The 17,187-nt window shown below is 47.8% G+C and overlaps 1 long non-coding RNA gene across 1 annotated transcript; it reads left to right on the forward strand.

The window, feature by feature from the left end:
- The first annotated feature begins 708 nt into the window (after positions 1 to 708).
- On the forward strand, positions 709 to 10,920 carry LOC310710493. The gene is made up of 3 exons (XR_014528093.1): positions 709 to 810; positions 6,954 to 7,086; positions 10,793 to 10,920. It is a non-coding gene; the product is annotated as an uncharacterized lncRNA (long non-coding RNA).
- Positions 10,921 to 17,187: the final 6,267 nt, after the last annotated feature.

A 17,187-nucleotide genomic window follows, 5' to 3' on the forward strand; every position in this document is an offset into this window, starting at 1 on the left:
AACCATTTGGACTCTAAATGGCGGGACCTTCATTTACTTTCCCAGATGGCATACTCATCCTGGTATCCAATATAGAAAACATATTTTGGGCTGGAGCCGTACTTCATTAATCTCACGCTGGCACCACTTAGAAAGGCATTTACAGCTTTGCGTCTTCAGTGTATGCCCTCTGCATATCTAGTGGGGAGATTCAATAACGCCCCTGTGCACCAAAGACTCTGCATCTGTGAGTCGGGAGACACGGAGGACATTCCATCCCATTTGTTACTGTGCCCTTTATAGACAAGAATTTCTTCATTACATCCTTTCCTCTCTTTCCTCTTGAGGAAATCTCTATTTTGCTGGCTGGCAATAACATATTTATTACTGCACAGGTTGCAAAATTTGCCTTGGCTGCAAGTAAGTTGAGCACTAGGCACCAAGACACGTATCATAAGGGGGAGTGTGAGATGTGGAGTGCTTAACTTATGCAGGTGTGATTTTTGAATTTTTGCTTTGCTGTTGTTGCTGTTTAGTTTTAAATCAATTATTTGTATTCTATGCATTGTGACCAATTGTGACAGCTTATAGCTTTTAGCAACAAATATTTCATTCATTTATTAAAATGTAAATAACTACAAAGTTCTAGTGGAGTCAAAGCTTAGTGTAAACTCTCAAAGCAACTGAATGCCTGTTTTGCTGAATTCTTCCCTCTTCCCATTCCTCTTTTTCAGAAAGTTGCTCTCATCCTGATCATGTTATGCATCACCTGGCTGGGCAAGTGCCAAGGCGCCTGTGTCCGAACCATGAATAAAGCAAATGTTAAAGATGGTAAAGTTATTGAACAGCCTACTGATTTGTGCAATTGATTATTTCATGCTTGGCTTTTTTTTAAAATAAAAAATTGATCCTGACTCAGGATTAGGGATGCGAGAGAAATTCCATTCAGTTTGCATTTGAAGGTGAATCTATCAAATTATCATTTTCTAGAAGACATGAGAAACAAAACAAAGTCTTCCTTTGCAATCTGCAGTTATATGAATTTTGCAAGGCAGTTCTCCAAACAAATAGTGTTTACAGAAATGCATATGCTAGGTAAAAGCGTGTGTAAGAATGAACATATTAGCAAAAATATAAAAATAAATGCAATATATTGGGAGAAATCACTTGCAAAAATGGGGACATTAGTCAAAACTGCATACAAAATGTGCTTATTATGAAATATTTGCACTAGCAATGTTGAACAATTTTCATGAAGAAAGAGCAGGGCCTGCACACTCAATCAAGCATTTCCATAGACTTCAACCCACCCCTACTTGCTGGGACAAGGCACCAGATGGCCAAATTCATGGAGATCCAGGCTTGGGCTGAGTCAGGTTGAGACAGCCCTAAATTGCCCTGGGTTGAATCAGGCCTCCAGAGCAATGAAAAGCTGTCAGGAGACAGCATGTCCAGAAGGAAGACTGCAGAGGTCAGCTTCACCACCTTGTTAAAAGCAACAGCTAAACATTAACTCCCCACCCAAATGGATTCAGGACTGGTTCGTGGGTGGGAGGGTTGATTCCTAGATTGTCCTGGATCAGGTGAAGGGTGTTTTGGAAATTCAAGCATTCTTTTGGATTCAGTGGCAACAGCAACAGTAGTGGAGAGGAGTTCACTGCCTTTATAGTGTCAGGCTCGAACACAGCATAAAAAACATACTTTTAGCAGAATGACCGCTCCCCGCTTAAAATGAGGGGCGCCCTTTGCGTGGACGCGTGCAGCCCCTAGATCTGGAGCGGCCCTATCAGCATAGGCTTGGCTTTGCCTTCCCTCAGGTGGGATACCTGGAGGTCTCCGCCTACCTCAGTCAGTTGTCCAATCCCACCTGGGGGAAGCGTTGCCAAGGAGACCAGGCCAGGTAGGGGAGGGATTACCTGCCCACACAATAGAGGGAGGATCTTACCTAGGAATCCTCACTTGGCTCCAGAGCTTCTCCCACCCTACCCACCCTCAGTTAATGTCTTCTTTTGCAGGTTAATTTTTCTTCACAGAAAAACTTACGCTAAGACTAGACCATGTCATTACCGAGGAGGCAGGTTTAGTCGTTGTTTGAAGACTATCCCTGCCTCCGGGTCTGGCCTTGACCAGATGGATACTGGAATCAACAGGGGAAACCCACATAACCTGAAGGTGTTGCTGTGTAATTCCAGGTCAATGATGAATAAAACCACTGCCATCCACGACCTGATTGTGGATGGAGGATTTGACCTGGCATGTGTGACAGAGACCTGGTTGGAGGAAGCAGATGGGCCTGTCCTTGCTGCTGCTTGCCCACCAGGTTTCTCTTACGCACAGCAACCCAGGTCATGTGGGCGGGGAGGGGGGTTGCAGTGATTTTTAGGAAGTCATTAGTTTGCATCAGGCGTCCTACTGGGAAGACCCAGTTTTCTGAGTGCATGTTCTGGAAGTTGGGCAATAGGGGCAGTACAGGATTCCTTTTGGTGTACCGACCTCCCCGCTGCACCAAGGATTCCCTGTCCGAGCTGCTTCAGGTCGTGGCAGATGTTCTCCTGGAGACACCTAGTTTGGTTGTCCTAGGGGATTTTAACATCCACGCCGACACGACCTTACAAGGGGCCGCTCGGGACTTCGTGGAAAGCATGGCCTCCATGGGGCTGTCCCTGAATAAGTCTGGCCCAACTCATAGTCATGGACATGCCTTAGACCTGGTATTCACCTCTAGTGACGTGGGTGATCTGACACTAACTAAAAGCGAAACCAAAGAAGTGCCATGGTCAGATCACTTCCTGGTGCAACTGGACTTCTCCGCGACCCTTCCCCTCTGCAGGGAGGTGGGACCAATTCGGATGGTCCGCCCCCGCCACTTAATGGATCCAAATGGTTTCCAGAGAGTGGTAGGGGATGCTTTATCCCATGTTGATGGCCTTTCAGCTGATTCCCTGGTGGCCCGCTGGAATGCGGAGTTAACCAGGGCTATCGACTGTCTGGCTCCGAAGCGCCCTCTCCGATTGCATGGAGCCCGGACAGCCCCGTGGTTTTCTTCGGAGCTGAGGGCGATGAAACAATCGCTGAGACGGCTAGAGCGTCGGTGGCAGAAAACTCACTCCGAATCTGACCGGACACAGGTTAGAGCTCAACGTCGAGCCTACCAAGTGGCGATAGCGACGGCGAAGAAGACTTTCTTCACCGCCTCTATTGCATCTGCAGAAAATAGTAGCAGGAGACTCTTTCAGGTGGTCCGCAAGTTAATGGAACCACCTTTACCACCGGGGCCTTGTAAAGACCCCAAGATCTCCTGCAACAATTTTGCAAAGTTTTTTGCAGATAAAATCACTCATATTCGGAAGGAGCTAGACACCACTGTGGGAGCAAGGCTGGGGCGGGAGAGTGCTGGAGCTCTGTCTGGTCAAGTTGCATGGAATCAATTTCAATCCGTTACCCCCGAGGATGTGGACAGGCTGCTTGGACACGTGAAACCAACCACCTGTCTCCTTGATTCTTGCCCATCCTGGCTAATAAAAGCAAGCCGGGAAGGACTGGGCGATGGGCTTCGTGGGGTGGTGAATGCTTCCCTCCGTGAGGGAGCCTTCCCAGACCCACTGAAAGAGGCGGTCATTAAACCGCTTCTTAAAAAACCATCTTTAGACCCGGCCAGTATGGCCAACTATTGCCCAGTCTCAAATCTTCCATTCTTGGGCAAGGTGATTGAGCGTGTGGTTGCTGAACAACTCCAGGCACGCCTGGAGGATGCGGACCATTTGGATCTCTTCCAATCGGGGTTCAGGCCTCATCATGGGACTGAAACTGCCTTGGTCGCACTGGTTGATGATCTCCGGCGAGCTAGGGACAAAGGTGAGAGTTGTTTCCTAGTTCTGCTGGATCTCTCAGCGGCCTTTGATACAATCAACCATAACATCCTTCTGGACCGTCTAGAGGGGTTGGGAGCTGGGGGCACTGTTATACAGTGGTTTCGCTCCTTCCTCCTGGGCCGTGTTCAGAAAGTGGTGTTGGGGGATGGGTGCTCAGACCCCTGGGCCCTCACTTGTGGGGTGCCTCAGGGTTCCGTCCTCTCCCCCATGCTTTTTAACATCTATATGAAGCCGCTGGGAGAGATCATCAGGGGGTTTGGACTGGGTGTCCATCAATATGCAGATGATACCCAGCTCTACCTCTCTTTCAAATCAGAACCAGTGAAGGAGGTGAAGGTCCTGTGTGAGTGCCTGGAGGCGGTTGGAGGATGGATGGCGGCTAATGGATTGAAGTTGAATCCTGACAAGACAGAAGTACTGTTCTTGGGGGACAGGGGGCGGGCTGGTGTGGAGGACTCCCTGGTCCTGAATGGGGTAACTGTGCCCCTGAAGGAAGAGGTGCGTAGCCTGGGAGTCATTTTGGACTCACAGCTGTCCATGGAGGCGCAGGTCAATTCTGTATCCAGGGCAGCTGTCTACCAACTCCACCTGTTACGCAGGCTGAGACCCTACCTGCCTGCGGACTGTCTTGCCAGAGTGGTGCATGCTCTAGTTATCTCCCGCTTGGACTACTGCAATGCGCTCTACGTGGGGCTACCTTTGAAGGTGACTCGGAAACTACAGCTAATCCAGAATGCGGCAGCTAGACTGGTGACTGGGGGCGGCAGCCGAGATCACATAACACCGGTCTTGAAAGACCTACATTGGCTCCCAGTACGTTTCCGAGCACAATTCAAAGTGCTGGTGCTGACTTTTAAAGCCCTAAACGGCCTCGGCCCAGTATACCTGAAGGAGCGTCTCCACCCCCATCGTTCTGCCCGGGCGCTGAGGTCCAGCGCCGAGGGCCTTCTGGCGGTTCCCTCATTGCGAGAAGCAAAGCTACAGGGAACCAGGCAGAGGGCCTTTTCGGTAGTGGCGCCTGCCCTGTGGAACGCCCTCCCATCAGATGTCAAAACGATAAACAACTACCTGACATTCAGAAGACATCTTAAGGCAGCCCTGTTCAGGGAAGTTTTTAATGTATGATATTTTAGTGTTTTTTTGGTTTCTTTGGAAGCCACCCAGAAACCCAGCCAGATGGGCGGGGTACAAATAATAAATTATTATTATTATTATTATTATTATTATTATTATTATTATTTGCAGGTTAACTTTTCTTCACAGGTAAGCGGGCGCTGCTACGTTAAGGTCACTGTTAAAGGGCCGGAAAGGAATTTCCCTGCATTGGCAGGTTTTGCCTTTCCCGTAGCAAAACGTCACAACTTTGGCGGTATCAGGCCTTGGGCGGAATCCTTTTGTCCATCTTCCTCTTTGCAGTGGCGATACCAGGGTTCCCCGTTAAAGGGGTTTTCTGAAGGGAGGCTTTGGCCGTACACCGAAAGGTCGTCATTGCTCTCTCCTGCGGCGGCGGCATTACGGGGGCGGCCATCTCTGCTTGAACATATGTTCTCCAGAGCCGGCCCATCCCCCCCCCACTGGATAACCCTGATGCTCCCTAGGTCCCCGGCGGGGACTGGGGAGGGAGAACGCCTAATGCCTGAGCCAAGGTTTACCCACATTTGAAATTTAATAAAGTTGTGGCCAATTTAATCCCATAGCACATTGTCTTGAGTCGTTATTCCACATGACGGGGGGACCGTGCAGGATCTGGGGACTCCGCCTGTCCACACAATAACATAGCATAAGCAAGATAAAATACTTTCCCCTTCAGTTATCAGGAGCACCAGAGGATAATAACAGAGAGATTTTAGCTGGCCAGTACACAGCAGGAACAGATCAGCGCCTACGTCAAAGCTCAAAGGTCAGACCCTATCAGGAAGATTGACATCCCTGAGAGGCTGTATGCTGGCTGGACTGACATCCAAAGGTCCTCCCACACCCTGCCAGCCCTTATCCCTGAAGCACATTAGCCATTCAGGGCAATAAAGCAACCCCTGAGAGTCCTAAAGGGTGTAACCTTTTAGGATGGGCCAATAATGAAGCAGGAAGACTTGTATAAACCAAAAAACCTATCTCCTCAGTATACAAAATTCTTTCGCAATAGGTTTTCCCTATAGAGGGGAGTGTGTGCACAGCCTTACGATGTACCAGGAACTATTCTTATTTCCTGATCCATGCACTTGATCAGTTACCATCCATATTTTGTTCCTTTGGTTTGCCTTCTGGGCATACCTTCTCAAACTGTGTTTTGCAGGATTGCCAGAGTTGTCCTCCTTCAGTATCCAGTCCCCTCTTCAGGTTCCCTAAATATTAAAGATTTGAGTGGGCAATGGTGTGTATCTTCTCTTTCCCACAGGAGTGGGGAATCTGTGGACCATCACTCTCACCATCCCCAGCCATTAACCACGCTGGTGGGTGGAGTCTAAAATGCAAATTGGAGTCTAAAAACACCTGGAAGGTCGCAGCTTGTCCATCCCTGGCCTAATATACAACTTGGTGAATGATCACACATGCACCCAAAGGCACCAGCCAGACCACAACCTGTCGTTTCATCAACCATTTCATCAACCACTGCAGCTGCAGAGGTGTATTTTGAAACCATTGGTTGTGGTGATGGGCATCCATGCAGGCAGGGGTGGGGGGAACCACTGCCCTCTCTCACAGGTGCCTCGTAATTTCCAGGTCCCCGTTTTTATTTTTTGAAAGTGGGAGGAGAGTGCATTTCTAGCATTTGCATAATTTGAACTTTCAGGCAAGATGTACAGGTGCTATTCTTCTCAATCTTGGGAGATAAACTAGTCTGTTCCCCCAGGGGGAAGCCCACAAGCGGAGAACAGGAGCAACTGGGACTCAGAAACAGGCTGTCTCCCACAGTGGGAAGAGCCAGACTGGAGAAATAAGCTGTGGGTGCTGTTACAGGCTGGGCAACCAGGAGAGTGTGGTGCCAAGTGGTGATCATTTCCCCAGGTTATCTTCTGATTTGAACAGCTGCTTTTTGTTGCATTTTGGAAGTGCGGGCACTGATGTCGATGAAACTGACCGTGTTCTCCCTGCCATCTCTAGGATCAGTCATTCCTCCAGATGGATGCACTTCTCCTTTGGATGGGACAAAACACGGAATGGGGTCTGAGTGGAATGGAGCTAATGGCATGAAATGCACATGCAGCAGAAGCGGAGCAGAATGCTGTGACAAAAGGTAGGAAAAAGTAAAAGATTGGCACTGGGCCTATTCATGCATTGCCCACACTGGCAGGGGGAGAATCTCCCTCTGTCAGTGAATAGAGGCTTGGTCAGTTATGGACACAGATTTACATGTGCTACTTTATATTTATTGGTGCAAATTTAGAAACAGTTAGAAATACAAGGCATTATAATCATCATCATCATCATCATCCTGCCCTTCCTCCCCCAGGAGCCCTTGGCAGCATACAGAAGTAGAATTTAATAGAGAAACAATGCAAATATTTTAAAACAGATTAAAACATCCTAAAAAGATCTAAACTCAATTGCAGCTTTAAGAAAACATTGTAAAAAACAATTTAAAACATTCTTTCATCCAAAGCTCTTAGGGCCGGTTAAACGACCCCCGTGGGCTGCTTGTGGCCCATGGGCCTTAGGTTGGCAACCCCTGCTTTAAAGCATGGGCTGTGCCTAGGAAGTGCATGGAAAGTAAGTGTGGAGAAGCCCTGAGACAAAGAAGACTGGCAGGCAGTGCCATTCCCTGGAGTGGCTGTCAGCAAGGAGGCAGGCGCTGGCTGAGGACCTCCTGAGCTTGCCTTAATGGGCTGCCCGCCACTGAGCCGGACACCGTGAGTAGCCCCTCTCGTTGGTGTTGTGGCACCACATTAAGATTGCAATCCTGTATAGCAATGTGCTTATCGAATTGACTCCCATGATCTATCAAGCTGAACCAGGGGCAAAGGACATGCAGTTAGAAGGAAAGGACAGGGTGAGCAGAGGGATTTCTTTTCAGGACCAGAACTGAGCAGAGCTCACACATCCCTTCCACACAGAAGTGCACATCTGGTTAGCCTTCTCCATTTCAGCCACATGTTTAGGACCTTGGCTTTTTTGTTGCTGTTGGTAAGCAACTGGGAGGCAGAAGCAGCTGTATTTGAAGAACTGCTGCAAATCACTAGGGGAATCAGTCTGCCAGGAGACCTTGATCTACCTTCTGCCCACACACCAAGGGAAGGCAAGCTGCTGAACTCCACGTTCAGCTCCTACTTTCACCAGTCCTGACCAGCATAGCTAATAGTCAGGGGTGATGGTAGCCTTGTTGGCTACTCCCAGTATATACACTTAGTGCCAATCCACATTTGCCTGAAAAATCCTGACTTGCTTTGCTCGGTGGCTCCATGGGTGCACTTTCTACTTCTGTCCTGGAACCATCTCCAGGAAACCAGGTTTCTTTGTGCACACTTGGGTTGTGCATTGTCAGATTTTTCTGAGTATTATCTGCCTTGCTCCACCCTCTGGGGGGTCAGTCTGGGGGTTACCTGTTGCTAAAAGGTAAAGAGAACAAGCTAAGTTTCCAGGACTCTTTGCTCCCCCCTCCAAATAGGTTATTAAGAGGGTTTCTAAAGGCACTCTAGGCTTCTGGCCTCCTTGCTCCCAACTTATCACCTCTGCATTCTCTAGAACGGCCTTTCAATTTTTTAAGAGGGAAGGTTTTGCAGTTATGCAGAAAGATGTGATACGATCAGAACGTGAGTGTTTTATTGCAGAACAGGGTCATCTGGAAAATGAGGGGGAAATCCCAGGTCCCAGACAGGCAATAACTGGGGGGGGGGTGCAGTTCAATGGTGGGAAGCTCTAATGAAAAACTATTGCCAGGGAGGGGGCATGGGAAGAAAGGGAGGAGGTGGGAGAAAACGGCCCCTGCCCGCAGATCTGCAGAAACTTCAAAGAAAGCTATTCACAAGCCCTTCCAAAATCAGTTTGCGTGGAGAGGCAGAGTCCCCCAAACCCTGGGCGGCCCCCATGTGGAATAACGACTCAAGACAACGTGCTATGGGATTAAAATTGGCCACAACTTTATTATGTTTCAGATGTGGGTAGACCTTGGCTCAGGCATTGGGCATTTATCCCTCCCAGTTCCCCACTGGGGATCTGGGGAACATCAGGGTTATCCAGTGGGGGGGGGTGGGCTGGCTCTGGAGAACATATGTTCAAGCAGAGAGAGTCTGCCCCTGTTACGGCACCGTCGCAGGGGAGAGCAATGACGACCTCTAGGCGTACGGTCAAAGCCTCCCCTCAAACAACCCCTTTAACGGGGAACCCTGGTATCACCGCCGCAAAGAGGAAGGAGGCGTGGGTCACCGCTGCACGCCCCCCCTCCATTCAGAGAAGATAGACTAAAGGATTCCGCCCAAGGCCTGATACCGCCAAAGTTGTGCCATTTTGCTACAGGAAAGGCAAAACCTGCCAATGCAGGGAAATTCCTTTCCGGCCCTTCAACAGCGGCCCTGACGTAGCAGCGCCCACGTACCTGTGGAGAAAAGGTTAACCTGCAAAAGAAGTCTTAACTGAGGGTGGGTAGGGTGGGAGAAGCTCTGGAGCCAACTGAAGATTCCCAGGTAAGATCCTCCCTCTATTGTGTGGGCAGGGGTCCCTCCCCCTACCTAACCTGATCACCTTGGCAACGCCTGCCCAGGCAGAATTCGGCAACTGACTGAGGTAGGTAGAGACCTCTAGGTATCTCACCTGGGGGAGGCGAAGCCAAGCCTGTGCTAATGGTGCCGCGTAGGGTCCAGGGGCTGCGTGCGACCATGCAAAGGGCCCCCCCCCCATTTAATGTGGGGAGCGGTCATTATCAAGTGGGCCAAATCTCTCTTCAGGTTTTCTGGCAAGATCAGATTTTCTCAAGAAACTTATGGCACAGCTGCAGAACAGCATGAAAAGCTCTAGGACCCAGAATAATTAGTTGGTACACAATGCGATCAAATTACAAGTCAAGCGAATGTGAATGTGGATTTATGAGTAGGCAGGCAGAGACTGCACTGAAAGATGTTAGCGATAGCTAAACTGGTGTGTCATTTTAGAGCTTCTTTAAAGGCTGTTGCAATTCAAGACAAACCTTGTTTCATACTTGTCAGGGGCTGCCTCAGGTCTCAGCTCACAAAAGACCAACGCCAAGCTCTTCTTATATACAAGGATGTTTATTGCAGTTCATTATTGGTTCCACAACCGAGGCGCGCAGCCCCGCGTCTCTAACGTCAGACATTTGAAGTCCCCTCTGAGTCGGTCCCACCTCTACACCAACTTAAGAGGCTTGTGCTAGACCACCTCTTCCTGTCTTTCCTTTTCCGCAGGGTCTTTCTGCCCCCCTGGGTTCCTTCCCTCCTGCTCTCTCCTGAAGCGGATTCCTCAGATGCCTGTTCCCCCCTCCTTCGTGCTTTGGGGCTAGGCTCCTCCTCCGGGCTTTCTCCATTTCCGCGCGCCTCCACATTTGAACTTGGCGCGCGTTCGCTACCCCTGGCCTTCCTCTTGACACTTACACTACTCCCTGTACTACTCTCCGCCTCTTCCGGCAGGACGTCCTGCCCCGATCTCCTTCCCCTGTCTCTTTCCTGCTCCGCTCCATGTGTCACACTGGGAACTCCCCTCTCTTCCCTTCGTTCCCGCTGGGAAGCCGGCCCCGATCTCCCACTCCCACTCGGGATTTCCCTGCTGCTTCCCTGCTCCTGGCAGGTCCCCCCTGTGACCCCCCTTGTCCTGACTAGGGGCGCCCCCTCCTGAGAATCCTCCGATTCACTTGAGAGACTCATGGAAGATCTCAAGTCATTGTCATCCTCTTCCTCACTGTCCTGGGATTCTTCCTCGTCGCTCTCCGTCTCCTCCCTCACCTGTGCCTCTGTCTCTGAACCCCTGACAATACTTAATGCTTCTTCTTTTATTAGCATACCTGGAACCAACGGGAAATGATGATGCTTCGCAGCTGAATTTTGAAGCTATAAAGGGACCCATCACAACTGTGATTCCATTCCCTTCATGTTAGAGAACCTGAATAAATCAGTCAATGTCTTCATCTCTGCCTCTTTTCTTCCATGAGTGCCAAAAGGATGAGTGTATCTTTATTGAATGACATGGCGGGGGCCTCGTCAGGTGGAGGGTCTCTCAAAGGGTTGGCCTGGGTCAATTTTTCATGTGTCCATTCCTACAATCTTTCTATTTCCAGATTTAACTGTGGATTCTCTTTTCTAAATCTCTTAGAAAATCCATACTTAAATACTATTTAAATGTGTGCTTTACCACAAAATACATGTTTAAATGTTGTATCTCAGCTCCTAAACACTTTTTATCAAAGATTAACAAATCTAAAAATGCATTTTAGGTAGGTTTTTGAGCCAAGAACTGAATCTCAGGTTTTGCGAGAGGAACAAAAATCGAAGTGTAATTATGATCCATGTATTAGTTTGGGAAGTAAGCTGAGGATTCAGTCGTGTGGGTTCTGCTTTGCAGGGGCTTTCCTTGGGGCAAAGGCACTGGCAAAGCAGACAAGGCCCTGCAGCTTCGCTTTCCTTTTTCCCAACTGACATTCCTTCCCACCCTTCTTCCTACCCTGACCTTCTTCCCACTCACCTCTCCTTCTTGTCTGATGCCCCACCCCCTGGCAGCCTAGGATCACTCTGGGCAGCCTGGGGTGATCCCCCTAGATTGGTCTGGTTCCAGGGTCAGACTCTGGTAATCTGCGCCAAGTGAGCCCAAAATTTGGCACCCCAAAATGGATCTTCTCAAATTTGCGCCCCCTTGGCTCAGCGCCCTGTATAGGGGAACCACTCGCACCACCCTAAATCTGGCACTTGAACCAGGATTTGGTGGAGTTGGGCACACAGCCACAATCCCTACCTGACAAATTCACTTTATTTCGGTTTGGTTCCTCTGCCAAGGGATACTGAGGTCTCCCAAATCTTGGCCGGTGAGGGAATTAAGACTCCGCCAGCCTCAGAATGCAGTCCTTCCCTGGAGCTTCTTGCCTTCCAAAAGTGGGAGACATTTAATCTATGGGTTCAGAATCCCTGGGAGGTGGGTGGCACATTTATGAGTGTCTTTGTTCTATGCACAAACTCAAGTGCATGCAGGGTATGTATGCAATTACTCATGCATTCACCACCCATCACTATTATAAGTAACCACACAGTGACAATGCACAATGGAACATACACACAAAGTATCTGTTATTTTTGTAAGCCACTTAGAGACTGTTTTAGTATTAAGCTGTATATAAAGATATGAAATAAAGAAAGGATAAATAAATAATATTGGGGAAAGGCTATTACATACCCTGCCACTGTCTTCTCTTTAGCCTTTCCTCATAGGGCTTGTTTCTATACTGCTGCTGACTATATATGCCCCCCGCCCCAATATCATGAGGAAACGTGGTCAGAGATACTCATTCAAAGAACAGAAAAGGAGACACCCACCATTTCAAACCAATAAATCTATCGCAAAATCACACAGATCAACTTTTCAGATTACATGCCTTTGTTTATGGGTCGCAAGATGTGTAACAGGTGATTTGTGGGACCACAGGGGATAAAGTATGTCACATCACTAGGTTTTCTGGGGCAACTTGTCTGTCCTGTGACTCTGGTTCCAAATTCCTGCAGTAAACACTCCTAGATACCTATCAAGCAGCTGGCCTAAGGTCAGCTGCAGAAAACGTCAGACTAAGATGCTGCAGGTAACAAGTCTCTGCTAGCTTGACAGGCTTTTTCATTTAATAAATTTATAAAGGGCACAAAAGGTACAATTTTGAAACAATAACAGAGTAAAATAAAACTTAACAATACATAATTCCAGGGTGGCAGTAAAGTTGGTAAAATTTATAAAAGCAATGAAAACACTATAAAAACATACTGGGAAAATAAAATAAAAACAAGTCTTTGCCATCAAAAAGATACCAAGACATCCTATATGAGAAGAGCTACGACTGAGAAGCACACAAGGTTGCTATTTAGCAGAGATCCAGATATTTATTTTATTTTATTGCATTTGCATGGTTCTCCCCTTCTTCATCTAGTCCCCACAGCAACCCTAAGAGGTAGGATGGACTGAGGGGCAGAGAGATGGGCCCAAGGTCCTAGTCTGACACTCTAACCACTACACCACACTGGCTCTGAGGGGACATGCACTGCTATGGTGGGCTTGTCATAAGCATCTGGTTGGCTTGTGTGGGAAAGAGTGTGCTCTACAATTCTATTAAACAGGCAAATCCCGTGCTAGGGATCATTAGGGAAGGCACTGGAAATAAAGCTGCCGATATCATGAAGCTGTTAGGCAAATGTATGATGCGATGGCATTTGGAGTACTGTGCACAGATCTGGTCACCTCACCTCCCCAAGGAGATTGTAGAGTTGGAAGAGGGCGGCCAAACCAATTAAGCAGGTAGAGAAAGGTGGGTGGGTGGGTAGTTTAGAGAACAGGTAGGCCACAGGTAGCATCAGGGAGGTCTGTGCATTTATGCAGAGCATGGAGAAAGTGGAGAGAGAGAACCTTCTCTCTCTCTCTCGCTCATAACAATAAAACTGTTGGACATCCAATGAGGCTGAACGTTGGAAGATTCAGGACATATAAAAGGAAGCATTTGTTCTTACAGCACACAGATTAATTATGGAACTTTATCCCCCAGAAGAAAGTTCCATAACGGTCACCAGCTTGGGTGACTTTGGGCCAAGTGGACCAATTCGTGGAGGAGAGGCCTATGGGGGCTACTCACTCTGATGGCTCGGATGTCAGAGGCACTATGTTTCTGAATGCCAATTGTTGGAAACCACAGGGGGGCGCTGTTGTGCTCAGGTCCTGCTTGTGGGTTTCCCATCAGCCTCTTGTGGTTTTTTAAAAATTATTTTTCATATTTTTTAACATTACAAACGTCAATTGAAACAAAATAACAAACTCCACCCCGGTTTTCAAAATGTACATTTTTTTATATTTACCGCATTTGATTACATTTATCTAACTTTAATTTAATCCTTTTTTTTAGTCTTTTGGTTTTTGCAAATTACAAGTGTTATAAAAAAAATAACGTCTTTAAGTGTTTACAATATTCTTTAATATAGTCTATGTATTTTTTCCATTCTGTATTAAATTTGTTGTCCTCTTGGTGTCTGTTCCTTCCAGTCATCTTCGCCATTTTAGCCTATTCCATCGCCTTCATAATCTGCTCTTCCTTAGTTGGTGTTTTCTCTTCCTTCCATCCCTGGGCGTAAAGCATTCTCGCAGCTGCCATCATATACATAAACAGTCTTTTCATATCCTTTGGTAATTCTTCTCCTATTATACCTCTTTAAAAGGCTTCTGGTTTCTTAACAAAAGTTATCTTAAACATTTTTTTCAATGCATTATATATCATTTCCCAGAATGCCTTTGCCTTTTCGCGCGTCCACCACATGTGGTAGAACGTGCCTTCTTTCTCTTTACACTTCCAGCATATGCTAGTATTATTTTTATATATTTATGCTAGTCTTACCAGGTCAAATACCATCTATACATCCAGGGACGTGGACTTAGAAAAAATATTGGGGGGGCCCGGGAAAGCTCATGAATAATAAATAAGCTCATGAATATGCAAATAAAGTGGCTCCGGCCCCAAATAGGGCAAGCCACGCCCCCCAGCCAGCCGATTGGCTGGCTGGGAGGTGTGGCCAGTCGGGATTCCCCTGTTCTCGCGGGAGCTGAAACGAAGCAGCGAGGCAGGAGCCCCCGCCCCCGGGGATTCCCTAATCTCGCGGGGGACGGCCGGGGCTCTCAGACTAGGGCGCGCGGCTGGCTGGCTGGCTGGCTGGCTGGCGAGGGACGGCGGCGGCGCTCTGCTGGAAGGGCGCCCGAAATTATTGGGGGGGCTGAGCCCCCCAAAAAAATTTTTTGAGGGGGCTCGAGCCCCCTCAGGCCCCATGGAGTCGGCGCCTATGTATACATCATTTTCATATAGTTCTCTTTTAACGTACAGCATGCTGTAAATTTCAAGTCCTCCTTCCACAGTCTTTCCCAATCTGCAAGTTGTATATTATACCCCACATCTTTTGCCCAGTGGATCATTAATGATTTTACCTCTTCATCTTTAGTTTCCCATTCCTGCAATAATTTATACATTCCCATCATCACTGTGAGAAAAGGTAAGAGGCGGCATGATAGAGGTGTATGAAATCATGTCTGGTATGGAGAAAACAGGTAGAGAAAAGTTTTTCTCCCCGTCTCTCTCACAGAGATGAACTCGTGGTCATCTAATGAAACTGAAGATTCAGGGAAGATGAAATGACGCCTGCTGCCCATAATTAAATTATGGAAACGTCTCACATGGCAGACAGTGATGGCTACCAACTTGGAGGGCTTGACAGGAGGATTGGACAAGTTCATGGAGGGTAAGGCTACTAACTGGGATGGCTGTCTTCTCCCTCCACTTTCATGAGCCGTAGGCTTCTCAGTGGGCGTTGTGTTGGCGGCTGTGAGAGCAGGATCCTGGACTGGGGAGGGCCATTGGCCGGATTCAGCAGGCTCTGCGCACAATGCATAAAGGGATGGAAGCTGCTCCCACAAGATGTAATGATGGCCACCAATTTGCTAAATTTAGGTAAGTGTGGATTTTGAAGGTGGCTGTATTGCAGTTCTCTTACTGTTTTGGAAAGTGCAAACCTGTTAAATTTTGGGTTAAATGTGAACTGAATCAAATTTCTTCCCCCCCCCAAAGAGAAAGTGGTAGCCACTTTCACCCAAGAGTGGCCTCTAAAAATGCCAAGCGCTGGGGGGGGGGTCCTACTGAGGAGTGCTATTTTTCCCATTACAATGCAGGGGAAAGAATGGGGGGAAACCATGCTACACATGGTTGTTGTCCAACAAAAGCCTGGGGGGGGGATATCATTCTTTACCACACCCAGAAAAGGTGTCAACAAAAATGCCAGGTGGATCTCATTAGGAGGGTGTTCCACAAATCATCAACAATTCCCGCTTTGAAACTGCCTGGCTTCAAATCCTGACCTGGCATAAATTCACTAGTCATCTTCCTCTCAGCCCAAATTCTCTGTGACTCTGCCCCAACCCAATCCAGCTAAAAGAGCTGCTATTTGCAGTACTCAAAGGTGGGCCAGTTCTGTCTGCCTGAAAAGGATGGTTGATTACATCCATTTCATCATGCCCTGCTTATTCCCACCCTATCCCAACTCTACAGCCCTCGTTGTCAGGTAAGTTATTGTCCCCAAGCCATCTCCCCCTCAAATGACACCCCATTTCAGGCCCCTCTCCTCAGCGGGCAGCCCTCTCTTTCCACAGCCTGTTGTTGTGAATATCTGGCGCTAAACTTCATGCAGGCTTCACTTTGCCAATGATGTTTTACAAGCTGTTCCTGTTCTGGTTTCTGCATGTTCCTACCAAGAAACAGATCTGAAGACGATTCAGCTGATAATACTCTGCCACCTACTCTAGTGTTCTCCGTGCAAAGAGAAAAAAGGCCCGGCTGAGACAGAAGCAAATGTTTTCTTCAAAACAAACATGATGTGGGCACAATAGTACACCACGAACACCAGGTCAAGGGAGACTTTCCCCTCAGCTTTGCCTCTCCACCTTCTCCTTCGTATAAATGTAGGCAGTGGATTCCCTGCCTACACACCCCGTACATTTCCCCATCACTTTCCTTCTCTCAGATAGTCCAGTCTTTTGAGGAGGTAGGCTTGTTGTGGAAAACCTCCAAATCAACTTTAATTGTGCAACCTGATCTTGCCGGCATGTGACTGAATCCCACCTTAATGCGACAGTTGGAAGCTCCCTCTGACATTACTGATTTATCCAAATTATGTCAACAAGATTATATCAATTGTATCACATTTGAGGAGTCTCTGCTAGAGGAATAAAGGTGGTTTATCTGCTCTACCTCTGTATATCAGGTTACTATCAAACGTAGAGGAGCCGTATCAGAAAAACAAACAATTTGGCAACTACAACTTGATTGTAGTGATCATTGTGACGAATGGCGGTTTCCCCAGATATACCTATAATTTCACTGACACTTGGAGGCTTGACACTAATGCAGAGGAAATTGGTTCCAGGTGAATGTACTGATTCTTATGATGCAAGCAAGCATCCATCTGGGTCAGCATGAAATACATGAGTTGCGAGTGTAATAATGGCACCATGAGCTGCTGTTCCAGGTAGGCATGAGCTTCCAAATTATTGATCTCTCAGCAAGTGGGTTTCCAAAAAAAAACCCCACCCAACCCCAATTGCCGGGTGTGGCAGAGATTTGGGAAGAGGGTACCACACAACCCTTTCCTCTCGGTTGTGACCTTCCTAACACACCACC

The sequence above is a fragment of the Podarcis liolepis genome, assembly GCF_965112155.1.
Source record: "Podarcis liolepis genome assembly, chromosome: 7".
Taxonomy (NCBI): Eukaryota; Metazoa; Chordata; class Lepidosauria; order Squamata; family Lacertidae; genus Podarcis; species Podarcis liolepis.